Consider the following 23,258-nt stretch of genomic DNA (forward strand, 5'->3'; position numbering starts at 1 on the left):
AACTGGGAGATTACCTCAGCCCTCCCTATTCAAGTGTAAGTATTACACAGATAATACCGCAAAACACATTTTATTGACTCTTGGCAGATGAACACTGAGAAAAGTAAAATATTAATCTTTTTTTTGTGCTTTCTATCACCGGCATGTTTCCGGAAATATGTAGCTCTGTTACCGTTCCACCTGAAAAACATCTCACAGCGTTACATAGAGCAGTGGTTTATTGTTAATATTTTCAGAATAAGAAAAATGTGTGCACAGGCACCGATATCACGTTGGTGCTTTGATCTCCTCAAAATTACTGCTGCCTTCTGTGCAGATATGTGAGCCAGTAAGCTATGTCATATCCACTGAAGCATCACATTATTACTCGTACGTTTGAAAGTTTCATATTTATAAGATATATGTACGTCGCGGCAGAAATGTAACAATGATAATGGCGAGACAAAAACAGCTCCTGTAATCATTTCCTTAAAATATTGCCACAGTGCCATCTGTCCAGGTCTAACGGCATTTTTCAAGATTTATTTGTTTTAGCAACCACTGTTTGGATGTGGGCATGCACATGTTTTTGTCAGATATATATACATATCTGACAAAAATATCGCCATAATAAGTGTGTGAGTGCTGTCGAATCGCTCTTTGAAGACGTGACAGGTTTTTCATCCTCTGTGACACATTGCTGGTTATTGATCTCCCAAAATGCCTGAACTGTCACAGCACAAATGCAGAGCATGTAATAGTTAGCATGTGTTTCTGAATAATAAAATTTGCTCTTGATTTTCACGAAGCGCCGTTTCTCGCGCAATACGTTCCTTTTACCGTTTCACTGAGACAATTAAGGAGGCTCGACTCTATTCCCTTATGTGGCGTTACTCTTTATGGGCTTTGCATTTTATACTAACACATTAAAAGATGTGATTTTTTCCACATCTTATGCAGTTCATGGCAGCAGCTGAAAATGTGCATTAACTGGATGCGAGAGATTTAGACTTCTTCCACATTTCAAACTGTTTTTGTGTGAAGCCAGAGAATTAATTTGCCTCCTGAGACAATATGATATTGTAGCATATACATCTGCTTGGTATTACTATAATACATCACTCGATGATCTCATCAGACAGCCAGGCTGTGCTCAATCTGACAATGTAGGGCCCAGTAAAATGACAGGAAATGCATTTGTGCCATCACCTGAAGGTGCTGTTTAGTCTAAACTAATGCATGTGGAAAATGGAAGTTATTTTTGACTGTACCACCCCTGAGTATTAAAAATTACACGCTTAGGGAAAAGTGAGGGCTCCACTGTAGTGCGCCGCTGTAATGCTGCAGGATTTTTAAAGTGGCGCTTCAGTTTTTAGCAGGACCTGATTCATCAGTAAGTTAGAGTCCTTTGAGTCCTGCCAGATTCCCCTGCTTTCACAGCTCTAAATACTGAAGGTAGATGTTTTTAGCAATTGTAATATTTTTAAATGTTTAAAGGAAAAAAGAGAAAAAAAACCCCACATGAAGTGCATTCCCAGCCAGCACTGGGCACTTGAGTTGGCAACTTGTACTCAAATCGCACTTAGGGTTGTGAATTAGCTTGAGACTTCAAACTTAAGTGGGACTTAACTTCATTGTCAACTGTCAACTTCATTGAGAATGTGGCACCTAAGGACACGACGAGGCATTGAGAAATTGTGAAGAAAATTTGAACACTTCTCTTCAAAGGTGACTGATTCTGCTTCACATGACAAATGCCAGATAAAAGTGATACTGAATTACAAAAGATGCAGTTCTTTTTTAATTCAGTTGACTAAAGCAAATGTTATTTATTAAATAATACATAATAATAACTAACTGCTGGTCAGTTAGATGTCTAAGAACACACTATACAGTACTGTGAAAAAGTCTTATGCCAGGAAATGTATTGAAACGTGCAAACACACATGTATATAAGGCAACAATAGAGTTTGTGTAATTCTAACAAGTATGAAAGTCAGTAGTTGGAATGGCCACCTTTATTCTTCAACACGTCACTTGTGATGTGTTCAAGTTTCAGGTACTCTTCAGGCATAGTTTTCCAGACTTTTTGAAGGACATTCCATTCAATATTTTGGATATTGACTGGTTCTCTGTCAAGATGATCCCACACCGCTTCAACGATGCTCAGGTCTGGGCCACTGATTTTCAGCCCAGCTCTTGTGTAATTTGCCATGCCTCAGCCTTTTCTCCCTGTTTCTCTTCCTTAAGAATGGCTTCTTAACAGCCACCCTTCCACTCAGACAACTTCTGATAAGGATGTGGCAAACTGAAGGGTCCGATGCATCTCACAGGTTCTGCGTCAGGTCTTTCATGGATCCCCCCCCAGTTTCTTAAGGACATGACTTTCAGATACTGTTCATTTTCTGTAGATTTTTTTAGACCTAACACCTTTTTTAGCTTCCAGTTGTCCAACATAGTCCACGTTGTCAGCTAATAGCTCTCTGGGAATTACCTTGTTGATGAAAAACAGTATTTTATGCCTGCCAAACTGTGTTATCTTTGGCATTTTTCATAGAGTCAGCTTAAGATTTGGGAACAAATGATGTGCTTGTTTTTGCAACAGTGCCTGAATTATAATAATTTTTAATTACATACAAGGACTGGACTGAAAATGAGCAAACAAAAGCAGCTGGAGAAAGATCTCCAGAAAGCCTGGCGAACTACTGCTCAAGATCATTTTTTAAAATATTAATGAGAAAGTCTTCTCCTAATATAAAAAAAATAAAGATTTTTGCACATCACATAAGTACATACATTTATGCTGGATGTTAACAGCTTTAGTTCTTCACAATCTGATGATGCCATGTACTCATTTCTATGTGCGACATCATTATGAGGTGATATCAGAATCTGCGTTGCTGTGATTTTCTGCAAATATGACACCACAAATTAAACAATGCATATAAATTCAAACAGGTGAAACCATTAATAGATTTGTACCACAGTGGGCTGCCAACAATCTTTGGATTCAAGCAGGCAAGTGTTTTTTATATTAGGAACAAATTTAATGAGAAATTCTTTTCAGCCCAAATGGGTCACAATTATATTGAAACTAAAATAATACATGCAAATTATTTCTGCCTGTTAAGTCTCAACTGATTGCCAGTGCATTATTCATTTTAGAAAACCTAGGCTACAACAGCCCAGGCTTTGCAGTCACACACAAAAAACCCTCATTCGGCTACATTTGTGTTTTCTGGCAAAGGAAAGAGGAAAAGAATATAAAGTGGACAGGAGAGGAGGAGAGAGGACAGGGATAGAGGGCCAGAGGAGAATGTAATCTTGGTGAGTAGGGTGACACAGGGGCCCTGGCTGCCAGATGGTGCTTTAGAAGGCTTAGTAAAGGCAGCTTTGGGTCTGCGCTTCCAAAGATCCGAAAACTTTTCCTCACACAATCAAGCAAATGGCAGGAAAAGAGTCCTCCTCTCTCCTTCATTCAAACAAAGTCACATTAAACATGCAAGCTGTGATATTTTGTTAAGAAGTAAAAGCAACCCAAATAGGACTGGAAATGTAGGGCAGAGGCCGTGTAATATTTGGCCAGGAGTTCAGAAACATCAAATCGAGTCTGCGGGGAGCAGACCGAGGCTCTCGATGACATTCATGACAGTGTAGAACATCCTCTGCCCCGGGGTTCCTCTGGGACTTAGGCCTCCAGAAAAGATACTTTTAGAAAGTCGCTTATGAGATATTTTCCTGGAATCATCAGCTTTTGGTTACATAAGCGAGATATGAGGAAAAAGAGTTTTATAGCAAGTAGAAGGCAGATCTGGGGGGATTTACTGGGATATGTAACAGGTAACAGGTATTGGGGCCAGGTATTAAAAATGCATTACTGGAGGTGAGATGAACCCAAAATAGCACGGTAATTAAGTATTTATGATAATTTGGGCATTTAAAGCCAAGTCCTACTAATGAAATGAGAGGAGAACATAGTAAAACATGACTCAAGCATGCATACACTGAGTAATAGCACCGGTGCGTAATGAGCTAGCTGTCATGATGGCGCAATTCTCTCTTGAAGGGATATTAACAAATGGGCATAAAACTGTTTGACTGAGCGCAGAAATGAATAACTTGAGTAAAATAATCTTGTAAATGAAGGCTTGTTATGCTCATTGAGATTATCTACGTTCTTTCTTGATTAGCCTGAAAGATGTTCAGCGCTAACAGTACATGGAACTGTTGTGGTAATGGGCAGAGGAAAAGTTAAACAATAAAAAGACGAGGCATGAAAAGGGGGTTTCTTTGCCTGCGTGGAGTGAGCAACAGTTCAAGATTACGTATCAGGGCTTTGCAGCACTGCTCGAGTGTTTGTGAATCCTTTTATAGTTTTACGCACTTCTGTAGTCTGGAATTTGCCATTAGGGGCTGATCTCAAGGTGAAATTGGAGTCAGGTAATTTCAGTCAATGGCATGACGTTTTTATCTATGAAAGACTGATCTTCACAACACTTTTGAGAAAATGAATCATTGGATAAAAATTGGAGATTTCTGAGGAGATCTGAAAAAGCGTCACTGATATTTATAATGGGTTGGAAAAGGTTAGCGAGCCATCTCTAAAGAGACAGACTGTTTGCAAATGAAGGCAATTCGTGACCAATGTTACCCTCCACAGCAGCGGTTAACCAAAAAAGGGAGGCATGCAACGGTCTGAGAAGTCACAAAGGAGCCCAGATAGAAACTCAAGGCCGTTCTCTCACTGGTTAATGTTAATGTTCATGAGTCCCCCTTCAGGAGAACGCTGGAGTACAATAGTGTGGATGGCAGCACTGCAGGGAGAAAGCGCTGCTCTCCAAAAATAACACTGCTGCCCATCTGCAGTTTGCTAAGGATTACATGGACAAAGCATAAGCACGCAGGGCTGTCACGACACTAGAATTTCAAACGTGATACTGATACCCAGGAAAATACTCAATACCATTTTCAGTACTGCTGGGGGGAAAAAGACAAAAGGCTTTTTTAAAAATAAAGAATGGGAAAATACAAACTCTGTTTTCAAGGTTGTTGAAATACAGTAACTGTAAGATCTATAGCAGTAACCGGTACGAGTACTACTACCTAAAAGAATCTTAAAATGTCGATCTTACATGTAGATCTTACTGTAAGTATTTTTTTTTTATGTATTTGCAGATCAAACATAGTGAGATAGGCTGCTACTGTTACACTGTCCCCAGCTTCACTGTGGACCTTTAAGAGAAACATGACACCGTTTAGACACAGATAATTGTGTTTTGTCCCGTTAAATGAATATTGCCTATTAATGTTACAGATGGGCACCGCTAATGTTTACTATAGCTTCCACATTAACATTAGCGTTTTATCATTAGCAGCTAGCCACTACCTTAATGATGATTTAGCAGATGGCTAATGCAGTCATCAGCTAACGTTAACTTGTGAGCAGGGCAGGTTAACATTTATGGTAACTGTTTAGTGTTATTGACAGGAAACTGTTAAGTTTTGTGAACTTTAGCTACTTCTGCTGCTAAGGTGAAGCCTGTGTCCATATGATGTGATGTTCAACATATTAGAAGACCCTAATACTGTTGGAAATTACTAATCCAATAGTAATCTGCAGGATCTTAGTATTGATTTATTTGAACAACCCTATAAGCATATTGGACGGATCTTATCTCATCTGAGTCATCTGAGTCATTGTTAATGGAGCAATTAAGCTCCAGTCATACCAGCAACATGTACCGATGTCTGCCTGTGACCTGAACCTCGGAGGACAGTGGGAAAATAACCAAAACACGCAAAATTTGCAACTCACTCCTGACCCTGATCCATCAGATATATCGTGGAATGGCCTGAAGCAAATAATGCACGTGAGGAAAACCAATAAAATCCCACAGTTGAAGCTCTTCTCTACAGAGGAATAAGATAAATTTCCACAGAACTGATCAACAGGTGCTGGAAACATTTAGCTGCCGTTATTACCAAAAGCAAAGGTGCCCATAACAGCCCTAACAGATGTGCAATATCTGAAAGTGACAAATTTTAATGGTATTTTCTCAAATGTCTCAAACTAGCTTCTCTTTTTCTACTTTTAGGGCTTGTGTGATAATCTGATGAAGGAACGTGAATGTGGCTCATCTGACTCATGTTATTGTACTGTGTGCAGGTTTCACTAATCTAAGAGGAAAATGGAAAAGTGTCCATAAAAAACCCAACAGTATAGCACTTGTAGATGGATGAGGAACACCTCACCACAGCACAAGTACGCACTCTTCCATTCACTCATTCAGTCACTGTAATTATGCTCAGTTTTCTAGCAGTACTTATTAAAATTGTGTAGCTCAGTGTTTGGTGTATTAGGGGTGGGCTGCAATTTCTTTCAAAGTCAGAGTAGAGGTTCAAACAAAAAATAATCACCTTGTTTACTTTTTATGAAATTAAATATAGGTTTTCAGACCTTCCCCACTCTACTAATTTCCATACAGTCAAGTGTGGAAGCAGAAAATCCAAAACATATAGCTCCTTTAATAAAAAGAGACCACACCACATTTGATGTGAAGCAGACCAGAAAAACAGGAGCCGCAAAAATATTGAAGCCTAAATTTCAGGAGGTTTTCTCCTCTTCTTCATTCCCCGTGTTTGCTCTCACTCCCCCTTCTCTTCATTATTGTGTCTAGCCCTCTAGCATAGAGTTAATTTCACTTATTCCAGGGAAGCAATATAAAATCCATAGAGCCTGACCTCAACAACACCTAGCCTGCCTGACAAACAGATGAATGTGACCATTTTTAGAGAACATTTAACACCAGCCCAGCTAAAAAACCAAAAAAAACACACATCACCCACCCCACTCTAAAAATAACAGATTAATAATTTCCCCCAGGATAACTTTTCATCTATCTTCCTTCTTAATTGACTTGCATTAAATTGCCACAAAGTTTATTCCGCTGCTGTGCTTCAATGAAATAAATAATTAACCCTATAAAAAGGTCAGACAACTGAAATTAGAACTAACTGGTTCTTGTTCTTCTTTTTTTGCAATAATGAGAAAGGATCTTGCCCTAACTGACCATCGGACTCGCTGCAATAACTTGTCTCTGTCTTCTGAATCGCAGATAACGCATTATCTCATCAGACATTATAAGTTCCAATAACTCCTTTCATCAGCCAGATGCTGACGAAGTTGGCAAGAGGGATCACAATATCAATAACAATGATAGCGAACGTTTGACAACGGGGACTAATATTGCTAATGATCATGAGGACGATGATGATGTTGAAGAAAATGATGTTACCGATAGCGGCGCTGGTGGCGATGGAAATAACAAAGATAATGCCGATAGCATCAGTAATAACAGCGATAACAATGATGATGAAAACAGCAGCGATGGCAGCAGAAACACTGATAATTACATTGATGACAGTGGGCTCGGAGACAGCAATTAGAATAAAAACAGCCATTGATTCATCTCTGCAGACGCAGGGATAAACGGTGGGATTTCCATTTAACAAAGTGACACAATCATGTTGTCCAATTAAAGCAAGAAAATACAAATGAAGAAGCAGAGTGCTCTAAGAGCTTTCCCCTTTCTTATGGAACCCAGTCGATTCTCATACAGAGGCTGATAATTAGCAGCAATGCATCATCTGACTTTTTCATATCAGAGAACTCTGTGTGCGTAGGAGCTGGGAGGTGCGTGGATGCAAGCATGCAGAAGTGGATATGCATAGCTGTGTAATTGCTTATTTGTACCCCCATCTCCAAAAACAACTCCGGCACAAACTCGTGTTTAGGCTGCAGGTGATTCTGAAAGTAGCGTTTCCCAAGAGAAGGCATGAAACCTCCTGAGTCGAGCTCCTCAGTGCTACAGCAAGAGGCTTACCATCACTCAAACACTTCACTGCAGGGGCCTGCGCTCAAATTACATTTTCAGTAGAGTGAGCTCCAATTTAAATGATTTGCTTAAAAGTCCTAATTAATCAGCTGATGTTTTGCAGACAGGAGTTGCCTGACCAAACTTTTTTTGATCTTAATCAATGTTGGCTGTTTTGCCAGAAGAGGCAAAAGAGGCCAGAGCAGGTTTCTCTGAAAGTGGCTTATAGTGGGAAAAAAAAGGAAAAGAAAAAGCTAGCTGAGCTCAGCTCATCTGTCCAGAGAGCACAGCAGTGTCCTGATCCTTCCTGACCTTGTGACTGCAGCAGGGTGCCCAGTCAGTATCACCACTGCCATTAAGCAGTACAGGTATTTCTGTGTGTGTGTGTGTGTGTGTGTGTGTGTGTGTGTGTGTGTGTGTGTGTGTGTGTGTGTGTGTGTGTGTGTGTGTCATGCCATTCATCCATCTATACACTCATGATAGGGGATTCATTCTTCTGTGTTAAATCTGCACCATGTATGTTGTCACTTTAAACCCCTCTGAAACCTCTTAAAACCATAAACTACACCATAACATACTGTATACAATAACCTACACAGAAACCCACACAGTAAATTACACCATAACCTATACCATAAACTACCCCAGTAACATATACCATAACCAGAGGTGGAAAGTAACAAATTACATTTACTTGCGTTACTGTAATTGAGTAGTTTTTTTGTGTATTTGTACTTTTTAAAGTCATTTTTCAAGTCTGTAATTTTACTTTTACTTAAGTATATTTTTTAAAAAGTATTGTAGTTCGCTACGTTTTCAATCACACCCGTTACTGAGTAAGTTAAAAATAAAAATAAAAACATTGCGCTTCGGAAATACTGCAGGGAATGATGGGTAGTAGAACAAATTGGCGCTAAGGTCACGTTAAAGATGGAGTCTGACATCGGTGTTACGGATCCAGTGAAAAAAGAAACCCCGTCGAATTCTGCTGACCCTGAACTCGAAGAAACGGATGTGAACCCCTGGCCGTATTTAAGGGACCATTTCGGCTTCAAGTGCAAGAAAGGCAACAGCTTTATTATGCAGTGTAAGCTGTGTTTGCCCAGAGAGACCGAGTTAGCAGCTTTTAAAAATTCCACATCAAACCTGCGCAAGCATGTAGAGGTAAGTTAAATACAACTCGTACCGTTATGGTAGCAAAAAGGCTGTGTTCAAATTAATCACATTAAGTTAAGACATCTGTGAAGAACACAGATAACGTTGGTTGGTACTAGCAACTTGCTGTAATCGGGCACGTTGTTGTCCACGCAACTTACATTTTTTTTACTGGGTTGGTATATTGCAAAAAGAAAATGTGTTTACCTACGTTTTTCCTGTTTGTTAATAATAATAATTTATTTAAAAAAATAGTTAAATTAAAGACAGAAGCAGCTAGTTTCTTACTTAACCCACATATGTTCATACTGCAGGCAAAAGAATAACAGAGCGCTCTCTTACCTTAGATTAGTCAAAGACAGCTGACTTCTGTTACTTATTAATTAGCACTTGCAACCTCCCGTTAACTAGCCTGTTACTGTCCAATAAAAAAAACCCCACGAGGTATATTGGTATAATTTACCAGCGGTAGCTATGTAATGCATTGATGTCTTATTAGGGACGTCAAAAAACTTTCTCTCAAACTTAACACTGGCCTGCCTGCCTCAGCTGCCTTCGAGCGTCTCTTTAGCTGTGCTGGACTACTGTTCACTGCAAAGTGAGCAAGGATGAACTCTACTAACTTTGAAAATCAACTGCTCCTCAAAATTAACAGGAAGTTCAGAGAGTAACACTCTAGCATGGATACAAAGGAACTTTAATCTAGAGGTACAGTAGGGCAGGGCCAAGTTAAAAAAATTAAAAAACATTTTTAAAGCGGCTGCCGTTCAGTTCAGTACTTGTTCTCTTATTTGACAGTTTAGAACACATTCTCATGTGAAAGAATGATATGGTTTTGTATTGAAAACACTGTGATACCTGACAGTTTGGTTTGGTGACCATTATCCATTTTCATGTATAGACTTGCAGTTTAACTGCCACTGCACTTTAATTTGTAAAGTTTTTCTTTTCACTAAAAAAGAATTACTTTGAGATTTATATCCCACTGTCTTTTTTTGCACTACTCAGAAGCGGCTGTCCTCCTGCTGATAGAAAAGTAACTATGTAACTTTTACTCTGAGTACATTTTAAATTAGCTACTTTTTACTTTTATTTGAGTACATTTTTAGACAGGTAATTTTACTTGTACTTGAGTAAAATTTCAGCAAAGTAATAGTACTTTTACTTGAGTAAAATATTTTAGTACTCTTTCCACCTCTGACCATAACCAACATGATAACTTACAAAGTGATCTGCAATGTAAACTATGCTAAAACCTACGTACACAGTAATCTGCACCATAAACTATGCCATAACATATACCATAGCTTACACTATAAATGACTCCATAACATAACCATATCATCACTATAAACCCCATAAAGCTGCACCTTACACCATAAACTATGCCACAACCTACACTGTAACCTATGCCATAACATATATCATAACCTAAACTGTAGAATATACCATAACCTACACCATAACCATGCCATAGCCTACACCTACACCTACACAGTAAACTACACAGTAAATTATACCATAACCTATACCAGGGGTCGGCAACTTGCGGCTCCTTTTAGTGCGGCTCCGCGTGGTTTGGGAAAATAAATTATTTTTTTTAAGTAATTAGCTGAAGTGTATTTTATTTAAGTTAGTTCTTTTTTAACTTGTAGTTCTAAATTGGAAGATTATTGTGATATTGGAATATAAAAATAAAATTATATTCTATTATTTTTTTTGATCGCTCAAAATAAGCGTCACACTTGCGGAAGCCGGTGTACCCGCCGAAACGCCGTGCATTTATCAAGACTTTCAACCCCAGGTAAGACAATTCTGGATCTTCGGATCCACATTATGTCAGCAGCTCCACCGTGAACTATGTTAAACACAAACACCGCTCACGCCTCACAGACGACAGCTTACAGTCCTGCGTAAAGATGAAAGTGACTTCGTACAGCGCCGATTTGCAGACGCTGTGCGCAGAGGTTCAGGAGCAGAAGTCCCATTGTAAACACATCACGGCAGGCCCGATGATGTTTGCATGAACATGCTTTTCAGCATCTCTCTATTGACCACTTTTCACACACGGTTGCTGTACGCATACAGCCGGTGTTAAAGCTCACAGCCCGACACATACCAACACAACAGCATAGAGAGCACAGACGTTAAGGTGGCGAGGTGCGATTGCGGGTGCCGCTAAGGTGCGTCCGCCTCCCCTGCAGCGGCTCTGCAGACCACGCCCCACCACACACATTAACTAGGTAAAATACATATTTAGGCAGAATATTGCAAATATCTATTTTTCATTTTTCAGCAGCATAGTGCTTTTTCCCCCCCAATTATTTTTTTAAAAGTCAGGTCAATGCTCCAAAAGCCCAAAGGCAATATAAGGCTGGCGGCTCTCAACAGTTTTTGTTTGCTACATGGATCATTTTAGTTCAGCTGGGTGTCTTTCCTTTTGTTATATTTCTTTAAGAGTTCAAAATGTGTTAATTACATAAATAAAATGTAATTTTCTCTGTAGCACTTCATGGATTTCATAAGCAACACACCTTAGTTGTTCACACAAAGCATAAATGTAAAAAAAACAATATATACAGTGTTATCTTCATTTTAGATGTCAAAAAGTATTTGCGGCTCCCAGTGTTTTCTTTTGCGTGGAAATCGCGTCCAAATGGCTCTTTGGGTGTTAAAGGTTGCTGACCCCTGACCTATACCATAAAATACCCCAGTAACATAAACCATAACCTACATGTTAACTTACAAAGTAACCTGTGTTATGGGCCAAAACGATTCCATAACTCTGCCAAAATCTACATAGTAAACGATGCCATAACATATACCATAGTACCATAGTTTACACCATAACATAACCATGTCATCATTATAAACCCCATAAAACCTACACCGAAAACTGTAGCATAACCTACACTATAGGTTACTGTGAACTGTAAACTATACCATAACCTACACCATAACCTGCGCCATAATCTGCACCATAACCTACACTGTAGCCTACATTGCAACCTATGCCATAACATCTATCATAACATAAACTATACCATAACCACTCAGCCACAAATAACTACACAGCAAACAAAGCCACAACCTAATAACCTACACTGTAAACTACGCCATAGCCTACGTACACAGTAACCTGCCCCACAAGCTATGCCATAGCATATACGCTAACCTACACAGAGACTATACCAAAACCTACACCGTAACGTACACCAAAAACTATGCCGTAACTTAGACCATGCATTTCCAACTATTTGAAAAAAAAAAAAAGAACCTATAAAAAAAAAGACGACAGAAAAATGTTCCAGCATTTATTTGTTTCTATCGTGGATGGTACTGCATATAACACATTAGGACATGACCACATGGTAATTAACACATTAAACAGCATGCAAAAGCATGACTGCTGGTAACAGCGTTGGCCTTCTACGTTATGTCTAAATCCGTCGTAAGCATGCACATTAGAGTCTGACAGAGATTTGGAGCGTGCTCGGCTGCATGATGTCATGTGAGTTCTAAGTCTTGGTAGAAATTTGCACCAGCAAGAAAAGGGTGTGGCAAAGGTGTTTGAGACTCACAGCGGCCATTACGGTGATTAGTGAGTTCATTAATCTTTTACAAGCCTTACCATTGTCTCGCTCCATCCCCCTCACCCTCTCTTCTATACATCGAGACACACGGCATCTCCCTCAACCCCAAAACAATCACAGCATGCACACAGCGTGTACATAGAGGAGGAGTTTCACCTGCACACACATGCATACGCTGTATTTCCTCTGACAGTAAAACAGGAGAAAGTGCCTGGGCTTGACAGCAAACAAACCAACATTAAGAGATTCCTGGCAGGCGAAAGAGAGAGTGGTATCAAAGCTACACGAATGCACCACCAGCAATCCATTTTTTTACTGAGAGAGTGAGAGAGTATGCGCAGTGTTGTAGTAGACCTGAGCTGCTGGTAATTAGAATGGGCTCTGAGGAGAGACAGGCAGTGGAATGAATGCAAATGAATTCACTGGCTCCGGCAATGGGCTCCACAACCTCACTTTTCATATAGCACGCCTTACAGACATGAAGTTACTGGCACAAACAGAGGCAGGCTACATGGTAAACACTGAGTGACACGACTGTGGACATGCACGTGCCAACGTGTCCGCACGCAGAAACAGACGTGCACGGGTGTGTAAATAAAATGCGAATCCGCAGGCATGAAACAAATATGAACCCCACCGTGCGTGGGGAAGCACACACAGATACAAATCCACATACGCAACACAGGCGCGCGCACACATTATACTAATCCCTACAAACAGCACAGTGTTGCTTATGAAAAGAGAAAGTGAAATTGTGCGTTCCAAGCGAACATCCCCTGCATGTCCCACAGCGGAATAAACAAACCCTTCTTAATTGGTGTCGATTTGGAACGGAGTGATGATTCATCATGCAGAACTCCCCAGTAGAGTATTGGAAACCCAATCATTTCTAATCCATATGACCTTGACAGAGGGCCACAGCTAGACCGTAACTCCTTCCACATGCATTGTGCGACAGACAAAGTCGGGGCATTGTCACCGACTTTACAACTCGTTGGGATTGTAATGCACCAAAGTCAGATCACTTCACTGATTACTCCATCTCAGCCAGCGGCAAATCTTTATGAAGCACTCAATTCTCCACAGCAGTCATAAATCAGGGCACTATAAGCTTTCCATCTCTATGATGGCACACCAGAGACACTATTTCCATACCATGCTGCTCCAGTCAATAATTCCTATTCCCAAAACATCCACCAGCGTTGCTCTGGACTTAGAGATGCTCACCAGTACCAGCGTAGCTCACCTGCAGATTCCCAGCGGTTTCCAATGCGAAACTTTGATCAGTAACTCTGCAGCTTCTCTCAAGGAGAAGCAGGTCGTCTGTGAAGGGGTCCTGCTCTTTACTAACCAGTGCAGTAAATGAGCCTAATTAACACATCTCCCTTTCTATCTTAACCAGACTTCCAGGGCCAACTAGAGTCTTATTATAGAGTAGATTATGCATGTAATGTCCCCACTGAGATTAAAGTATGGAAAGCACAGAGAGAGGTCCACGCATATGTGCACTCTGCACAAGAGGACAGGTCTGTTTGAATATAGGAAGAGGAACAGGAGCAGATGGAACCAGGGGCTGCTTGGTATTCCGACTAGACGGTGTAATAGATGGTGGAGTGAGATACAGATACAACGGGAGAGCAGACGAGAGACAGAAAGAATAAGAGGAAAGAGACGTGTCTTCAGCACCACCTGCAGACTAGTCTGGTGGCCATCTTGCGGTCAATGAGGTGAGAGCGGCCGACGGCCCGGGTCAGGATTAACACAGACCAATGACAAGTCAGCACTTGCCCTCTATTGCAGCAACATCTTACCGTTCCGCTCCACCGACCGCACCTATCACACCAATCACGGCGCATGCACATGCATACGCTTTCACGTTCTTCCACCACTTTCTATCTGTCTGCCTCTCTTTTGAAATCGTTCTGTCACACACACTTGTGCACGCACGCACACACACACGCACACACCAGGAGAAACTTAACAAATGTGGGAACAGATGCCCCACATCAGACTGCAGTTGCCCTCTGCTCCCTGTATGCCTCCAGAGAGACAGAGGGATACCGTTAACGAAGATAAGACCCCGCAGTCCTCTGCTGTCTTAACAGATGCCCACAGAGAACACACACACACACACACGCACACACATTTCTGAGTCGTTTGTTAATGTCTATATCAATATAAAGCTTAAGAGATACAACCAGAATATCTGTAATACCTTCTTCATGCCCACCTTCCAATCACATCTCCCTCCTTTGCTGTAAACACTTCTAAGCGATCCTCCCTTATGCTTTCTTTCTTCTGGGGACGTGACTCCTTTTTATTCTGGCTGCTGTCGCCCTCTACTCACTGGTTGAACTCAAGGAGCTGCTTTGATAGGTGAAGAGGAAAACAAGATATTTAGTGACCCTCTTGTACCCAGACATTCAACCAAGGCGGAAAATAAAAACACTTCTTTGTTGAAAGCTTCAATTTTTCTTTTTAAGGTAAAGGGCTGTGCATCTCTCTCAGATACAAAATGATCGTAATATATTTATGATAATACAGGCTGCAGTTCTATGTAGCCTGTTTTTGTTGTTGTTATGCTAGGAGTATATCTATTGCTGCATCTTTAGCTGTATACTGAGCAAGCACTGTATATAAAAGATGAACATACACGCTTTACCGCCGTGATTTTTAAAGTGAATCTCAGTCATAGTGTTTGGGCTGCTGCCATGTTGGTCTTTTGGACCAAGAAGTGACCAGTTTTAAGGGCAGCAAAGTGCATCAATTACCACGTAATGCCAGAAAGCTTATTTAACAAGTGCATAAATAAACCTCATGAGTGCAATGCAAAGACACAGATAAATATTAATTCAGGCTTGTAACTTATATATAACTACTAGATTTTCATTTGACAAAACTGGAGCCCAAACCTCTTGGACAGGCTGTACCTCACAGCAGGGCAGACAGTTTAATTGAAAATACTCCAAAAGGCACAAAGACATGACTCAGATTAGAGAATGAGTTGATGCCCTCAGGAAGAAGGTACAGTTTATACCAGACTGTAACTCAGATAGGTATAAGAGGAATATGATGGATGGACTGTGATGTGTTCTCTCATTTTTCCAAGATGAATTTTTCATAAGAGAGACAATACAGCGGTCCCTTGTTTATCGCGGGATTTACGTTCTAAAAATAACCCGCGATAGGTGAAATCCGCAAAGTAGCCAACTGTATTTTATTACAATTATTATGTTTTAAGCCTGTAAAACCTCTCAAAACACACTTTATAGACTTTTCTCACACAAGCATGGACATTTTCACGCTTGTCTCTCTTGTTTAAACACTTACAGTTCAAACCTTCGTAGAAAAATAAGCCCAGTATTACATAATGAAACCAAAGGCACCTGCAGGTGACGACGTTTCGTCTGCACTGTTGTGTTTGTTGGGGAAAAACTTACAAACATACAGTACAGCACTTTAGAGTCACGCTGCTAGTGATCAAAGATTTATGTAAATTTGACAAGCTGAACAAATTCTGTACTTTACAGGAGAGGACACGGCACGAGATCGATTGACAATGGTCTACAGCCAATCAGGACGCAGAACACAATGCGCTGCAAGGGGGGAAAAAAGCATGCAAAACTGCACCCAAAAAAATCTGCAAAACAGCGAGGCCGCAAAAGGTGAACCGCATTATAGCGAGGGACGACTGTAAAGGCTAATCTAATCAAATATACTCTAGTGGAGATGGAGCTAGAGCTAACGGTTGCTGATATACTTTATATGCCCAACCCCAAAAAGTTGAGTCGGTGTGTAAACAATATGCAGTTACAATAGAACGTAACAGCAGACAGATTTTAAATTTGATGACAGCAACACATCTGTGCATCCCTTCTCTTTTTAACTGCAGTCTGTAAACATCTGGGAACTGAAGAGACCACCCGCTGGACTTTTGAGAGAAATGTTGTCCCATACCTGTCAGGTATAGCATTCTGCCTGATCAACAGTTGTGCCTCTTTATTTTATCTTTTATTTCATCAAATAATTTCAGTTGGAAAAAGGTCCTGACTGGAGGCAGGTCAGTTCAGGACCCAGACCCTTTTACTAAAAAGCCATGTTGCTGTAATAGATGCACTGTCTGAGAGACATATGCAAGGCCTTCCCTGTAAAATAAATCATCTGGATGGGTGATGATGGTGCCTGATGGTGCCTTTCCAGATGTACAAGCTGCCAGTTCCATAGGCACTGATGTACCCACACTGATGACAACAAAGATGCAGGCTTTTGAATATTTTCAGAAGCCGACCACAGAACAGTTTTCCAGTTTGCCTCGATGTATTTTGAAGGATCTTTTGCCCAAAGAAAACAGCAGCATTTCTGAAATATGGCACCCCAACCCAACCTTTTTGAGATGAGTTGATGCCTACTGCAAAAATTATACATTTTATCAGTTAAATCTCATCTCTCATGTTAGCCCTGCGATAGACTGGCTACCTGTCCAGGGTGTAATACGCCTCTCGCCCTATGACAGCTGGGATAGGCTGCAGCCCCCACAACCCTGAATTGTAAAAGAGGAATATAAAATGGATGGATATATATTATGGCTCAATATTGAATTAATTGGTTCATTATCACATATTCATACATAAATGTACGAATGAATCGAAAATGCACATGTGAAAAAAACCTCATGAGCTTGTGCTTGTTACTCGAGGAGCATGCTTTAAAGCCGGTGACATTTAGGGCATCTATTATATAGTGCACTCGCTGGTTGCAGGGTCAGCCAGGAGATCAGATTAAATAAACATCAGCAAGTGAGAGAGAGAGACAAACACACACGGAAGAGAAGAGGTAGCTCAAGTGGTCGATTTTTTTGTTGGACACCAATTAAATACAAGCTTTTTATGTGATCCTTGGTCACACATATAATCACTTAGCTCTCCAGACATGTGACAGACGAGGGACAGCGGAGGAAGATGTGTAGACGGATCAAGGGTTTGCGGCTGACTTTCAGGGATGAACGGATTGACATCAATCCATCATCCCTCATGTTATCTACTCTGGTATCTGTCATAGCCTGAATAGTCCCTGGTTTCCAGAATAAAATGATTAAAGACCTGTCAGTGTATTAAAAAAAACACGAGCCCTCGAGCATAAAAGACAGCAGTAGCCCAGTGACCACTGGTCCTGTGACTACGGTCACATGGTGAAAATATCTCAACAAACTATGACACCCAAGCACCTGGCTCTGCAAACCCGTCAAAAATATGCAGACGTGTCAGTGCGTAGAATGCAAATGCAAGATGAAACCATGCATAGCAGTCTGAAAATTAAAAGATAAGTCAATACACTATTACGGCGAGACAGCTACGTATGCACTTACACTTCTCCAGTTAGAAGGATGTTTACATAGCCATTAGCTAACTGCACTTTATGACTATTCAGAAACCACTTACAGGACACACACTTCCAGACACTTAGCGCTATTAGCAGCCATTATCATTCATGTATAATCATGTGGAATGATATGCAAGGGAGCCTCATCTGCAGTCACCACAGAAAACACAGGGAAAACTAAATTCTGGTGACACTTGTGCAGCCAGCGGTGGAGCACAGGGGCACAATGCAGGTTTACAAAACGCATAAATGGCAACATATTTCACGCGTGCATACATACACAACCCCACACCAACTATCACCAACTCAACAACACAGCCATAAAACCAAACAGTGGGAGAAACATTTAAAAAGTACATGTATGATTCAGCCTGCCGTGATTGTACCAAGCACAAGCAGTGAAAATGCGGCACTTGTGCCCTTCGCCTCGCCCATCTCTTTTCCTGTCCACAGCTGTGACTAAAAGGGCCACTAACCTATGACACAATAATGCACAAAAAGACAGCATCCAGAAAAGACAGTCTGTGATCCCTTCTAAAAGGGTCAGGTGCTCCGAGGCAATAAAAATCTTAAAAAGCAAAGATAATATTCTGCCTTAGCTGTGACTCCGAAGACAGCGATGAATAGGAGAGGCTGAGCTCAGACAGGACCTGGGCCTTAATGTAGTTTGTAATTGTAAGTGTTGGTCTTTAATAAAAGCCCAGAGTATTTGGTCAGGCTAATAGACTGGGCTCTCTAAATCCTGCCTGCCATGCATTATTCAACAGCCATTAGCTATTGCCTCATCTGGGAGGCTGTATGAGCCCCATCATCGCCTGGAACCAAGGCTACGAACACCAGAGGTGTGTGGGGAAGGATGTGGGGGGGGGATTAGCTATGGAGAAAAAGAGAGAAAAGGAGGAGATGCAAATAAAGGTATGGGAGGAGAAAGAGGGCAGGCTAAAGATTCAAAAGCAAAGAATCAAAGAGGGAGGCTGACGAAAGATGGGCGTGATGTGGCATGGGTGGGGGCCTGTGATATGGAAATGACTGGAGGGAGATGAAGAAATGCCTGGATAAAAGCCAGGGGTCATATAGTACAGATATTAAAGTGAGAAGAGGTTGATGTAGGGAACTGAGAGGAGAGGTGACCGATGGGAGGTGGGAGGAATAGCCAAGGTATAGGCAAGAGTCAGAGGGAGGCTAGAGAGAGCAGCAGAGAATGAAAGAGAGATGCCAGCCTCAAGTGGCATTTTTTGTCGGTCGGGAACATAAATGTCAGATGCATCCTTCCGCTCCCCTCTCAACCTTTTCCTATTTCAAATCCCCTCAGCACCTTTTCAACCTTCCCCCTGCTCCTTCCACTCCACCTCCCGTGGCCCTTCTCGATCCGCCCGCCTCCCTCCATCTCCTGAGAGCAGTGCCAGTGGTAATTTTGCTTTCAGAGACACGAGAAGGCCGCGGAACACATGGAGGCACGGGCTGCTCAGTTACCATGGTATCGCTGGCCAAGAGGAATGGCGCCAAGATGCGCGTCTGCGTGTGCACCCGTGTGTACAGGTGTGGGCGCGAGCGTGCACTCTCGAGCACGTCTACACGGCCGGGTAATGGGTGTTTAGCAGGCCTGCCAGACTTGTCCCAGCCACCGCTCTCCCAGACTACCAGGTTCTCCTGACCCTCTGCGGCAGCCCAAGGACACACTCCTGTCTCTCTAATTAAAACACAACCCTGACACACATTGCATACACACACACACACACACACCCTGCAGGTCTGCAGCTTAAAATAACCTTAAAAGGAACAAGCGGAGCCATCATCCCCTGCACTCAACACCTCTTCAAAATCCACTCAGCGTTTTCTCACCAGGCAGCTCGCGGGCAGCCTCTGCCTCAATCTGCAGGAAGAGTCGCAACAACAAACAGCATCTCCAAATACTGCGCTCGTTTATTAGACAAGTCATCAAAGGCAGCTGCATTTATTATTGCATGACCTTCCAGGAACTACGGCACAGCTACTCCTACTGTGCACTTGAAAATAATTGACTGCAGAACCATTGGCCACAAAAACCACAACACTGTTTCTTTAAGGCTGTCAGAGCAGCTGTGGTTTAACAAACAGACAAATGTCTGTTTGTTAAACCAATGCAAAATATTACTGCTCGTCTATTTTTATTGCAAAACTGTAGGCGGACAGTATTTTGCAGCATTATGCCTCACCATGCTTTTTTTTCATTATTATTCTTTTTAACCATTGTGACCACAATTAAGTCTTTCACAAGTGTTTGCAGGTCCATCACTCTGCAGGCCCACACAGTCTCCTGCTGTTGTGGCAGCATGCAGAATTTAACATTAGTTACCTGTGTTCGCATAAGCTAATGTTAAGGCAGGAGCAATCAGAAACCTTGTGTGATTTAAGCAAGGTAAGTAACGTGCGTGGGTGTCGCATGTGACATCCGGGATTGAGACAGCCTCTCCACTTCATCTTCCAGCAGACAATTTAGCATGTTTACTTCCTCGTTAAGCGCATGAGGAACCCTGATGGAGGAATCCCAGGGAGGCAATGGTGTCCTGTCACTGCAGGTTACTACTGCAGCATGATTTAATGGAACTGTCTGTCAGAAGGCTGAACAACAGTCTGTCAACCAACAAGGAGAGGTTACACGCACACTCGCAAGTACATACACAGACTCCCAAAAAAGAAAAAAAAAACAAAGCAAAAAAACAAAAAAAAACAAAACAAACAAACCCCAAACCCCATAATGGAGACGGACTGTCAAAACTCCCTCTTTTACTTGCTCTCTCTGTCTCTCTTTCTCTCTTAAACACACGCACACAAGCAGTCGCACACGCAGGCACACAGGGAAAAAGAAGAAAAAAATCGAAAAGCTAAAGCACATATGTCCAAAAAGGTTCTGGCAAGAGCTGAGACAGGCAAGAGATGAACACGGAAGCGCTCCGAGCACGTACAGAGAAATCGGCAGTTAGAAAAACACACATCACCGGCAGCCCCCCCACCGAGAGAGGAGATGAGTGCCAGGAATACAGTTGCTGCATCAAGCAGCACAGGTGTTATCAGAGCGCTTTACAGGAGATCCCGCCAAACAAAGTACTACTGTCATCTCTGCACAAGTAGCAGCATGGAAATCAACCCAAACAAATGTAATGAACGGTTCACAAAGTATTTAGCAGATTAGGTGGAAAAACTCTATGCATGATGGGGGCCCAAATCCAAAGCTCATTACATGTGGCACTGCATTAGGAGCTCACACGAGCCAGTATACAGCTCTATCCCTCAGCTCAAGTCTGATTTCTATCCCCTGCTACCCAGTGAATGAGGTAGAGAGCAATCACATCAGCCAGGCGTCGGGCATCTGCTATAAAAGCCTTTCTTTATTGTATATTTCCAGCATCATTCCAAACTGGCAGGACAGAGAGCTCTGATTAGCATCAAAGCCTTTGATTGCCCCACTCAACAATCAGCGCTGCTCTCCCGTATGATGCCTGCCGTGGTGCGAAACGAACAGTGTGTGCGTGTGCGAGAGGGCGCGTGCGACTGGTGAGAGAGGCGAGAAATTACGATAAATCGCGAACAAGTCAAAATGACCCCCCCCCCCCACCATAATGCACGAACATACGTGCATTAGCATGTGTCAGCCCACGCCTTAATCTCTCGTGATGAACCTAAGTGGTCTTCTAATACGCCAGCCTTGAAGCCCATCTTTTGATGTTGCACATTGCAGCAGAATCCTCTGGTTTGAACATTTCACTCTGGCCCCACAAAAACGGGCTGCTTCTTTAAAGATACCGCTCTCTAAATATGATTAGCTGCAGAGGACATTGTAGCTCTCTCCACAGCTAATACATTTAGTATGGATCGTCTGAGGGGGTAAGGATACAGCTAGGAGAGAGATCAATATTCTAAGTCAGAGTCTGTCTGGAGAGGAGGAACCATGCTGGGAGATGGTTAACTGTTCTAAAGCAGCAAATGCTGTCTGGAAGCAACGAATGCCAGGAATCCCACGATATTGAACACGTCTTCAAAAGGTAATGCTTAATGCTCAAGCTGGGCGATAAGTTACGCTGAGTGTCTGCATCAAGCAAGGTGCTTGTTGAAGATTTGCTGTGGATATCTCCAAGGATGAGAGATTACATAAGGCAAATCTGGATGATTCCTTATATTCTATAGTGCACCACTTAAGACCAAAGCCCCATAAGGGCCTTGCCTCCGTAGGACTGATGTCAAAGTGGTGCTCTAAATAGAGAAAAGGGTGTCCTTTGAGATAGAGGGGAAAGGACCCAGATTTAAGTGGCTTCATTTGCATGCGTGAATCCCTCACTTGAGCCCATTTGAATCGTGCAGACCGGCCTCTGCAGACACACATGAACATGCACACAAACTTCCCAGCACACACACTTAGCATAGACACATTCTTCCCCTTCTTTTTTCCTAGCGTCAGAGGACATTAGCGCTGCATCTATTTCTGGAGTCCCATTAAGGCGGTAAAACATTTAAGATCCACACAGAGTGATTCCTACTGTCAGAATGACCCGTTCTTCCCTCATTTCTCCTGCTCGTGTTAAAGAAAAAAGAAAAAAAAAAGGCTGACGCGAAGCTTGTGACAGAAACATGTATTCGGTGCCGTTATGGATTCGGCTGAGCGGACTGGCACACCGACTGGGTGGGGGGGAGAGGTAACGGAGGGTTCGGGGGGGAGAGGGGTGTATGCAGCAGTTTGCCCGCCAAATGGGTCCATTTTGCTGAAATGTGAAGCCTGCACTTTCCTGACACGCTATAATAAATCTATCAGTTGTGTGCGTGTGTGCGTTGCATGTGCGTGCGCGCCATGCATGAAGAGGAAATTGGTGGCATCTAAACAGGAAATATCCCCTTCCCTTCTCCTCTATAGATGTGACAGTCACAGTAAGAGCCAGCATCTCTTCCCACCATAACGCAGGATGGCATATGCCTTATAATGGAAATACTTTGTATCGGCTAGGGACAAACACACACTCACAAGAGCACACGAGTATTTAAATAGACACACACACATAGAAGGTAATGTGGTAAGAGTAGACCTTGTCTTCCTTCCATCTTAAATCTTTACATAAATATATAATTTCTTTGTCCGGTGAGGAGGAGATCCATAAAAGCAGCAATGTTGGGCTACTTTAATGTGAAATGACAAGCTTCTTTCAGAAGCCTAACAAACCTGAAACGTCAGTATTTCCAGGGGAATGTAGAACTAGCGGACTAGCTCTACTGTAATTTATATTATTCCAAACAACTCGAACACCCCCTC

General features: G+C 42.0%; 1 protein-coding gene across 2 annotated transcripts in view; it reads right to left on the reverse strand.

The window, feature by feature from the left end:
• tenm1 (teneurin transmembrane protein 1) overlaps nt 1-23,258 on the reverse strand; it is a 191,642-nt gene that overhangs the window by 127,717 nt on the left and 40,667 nt on the right. The gene's annotated exons all lie outside the window — the stretch shown is intronic.

The sequence above is a fragment of the Astatotilapia calliptera genome, chromosome 2 (genome assembly GCF_964374335.1).
Source record: "Astatotilapia calliptera chromosome 2, fAstCal68.1, whole genome shotgun sequence".
In the NCBI taxonomy this organism is placed as follows: domain Eukaryota; kingdom Metazoa; phylum Chordata; class Actinopteri; order Cichliformes; family Cichlidae; genus Astatotilapia; species Astatotilapia calliptera.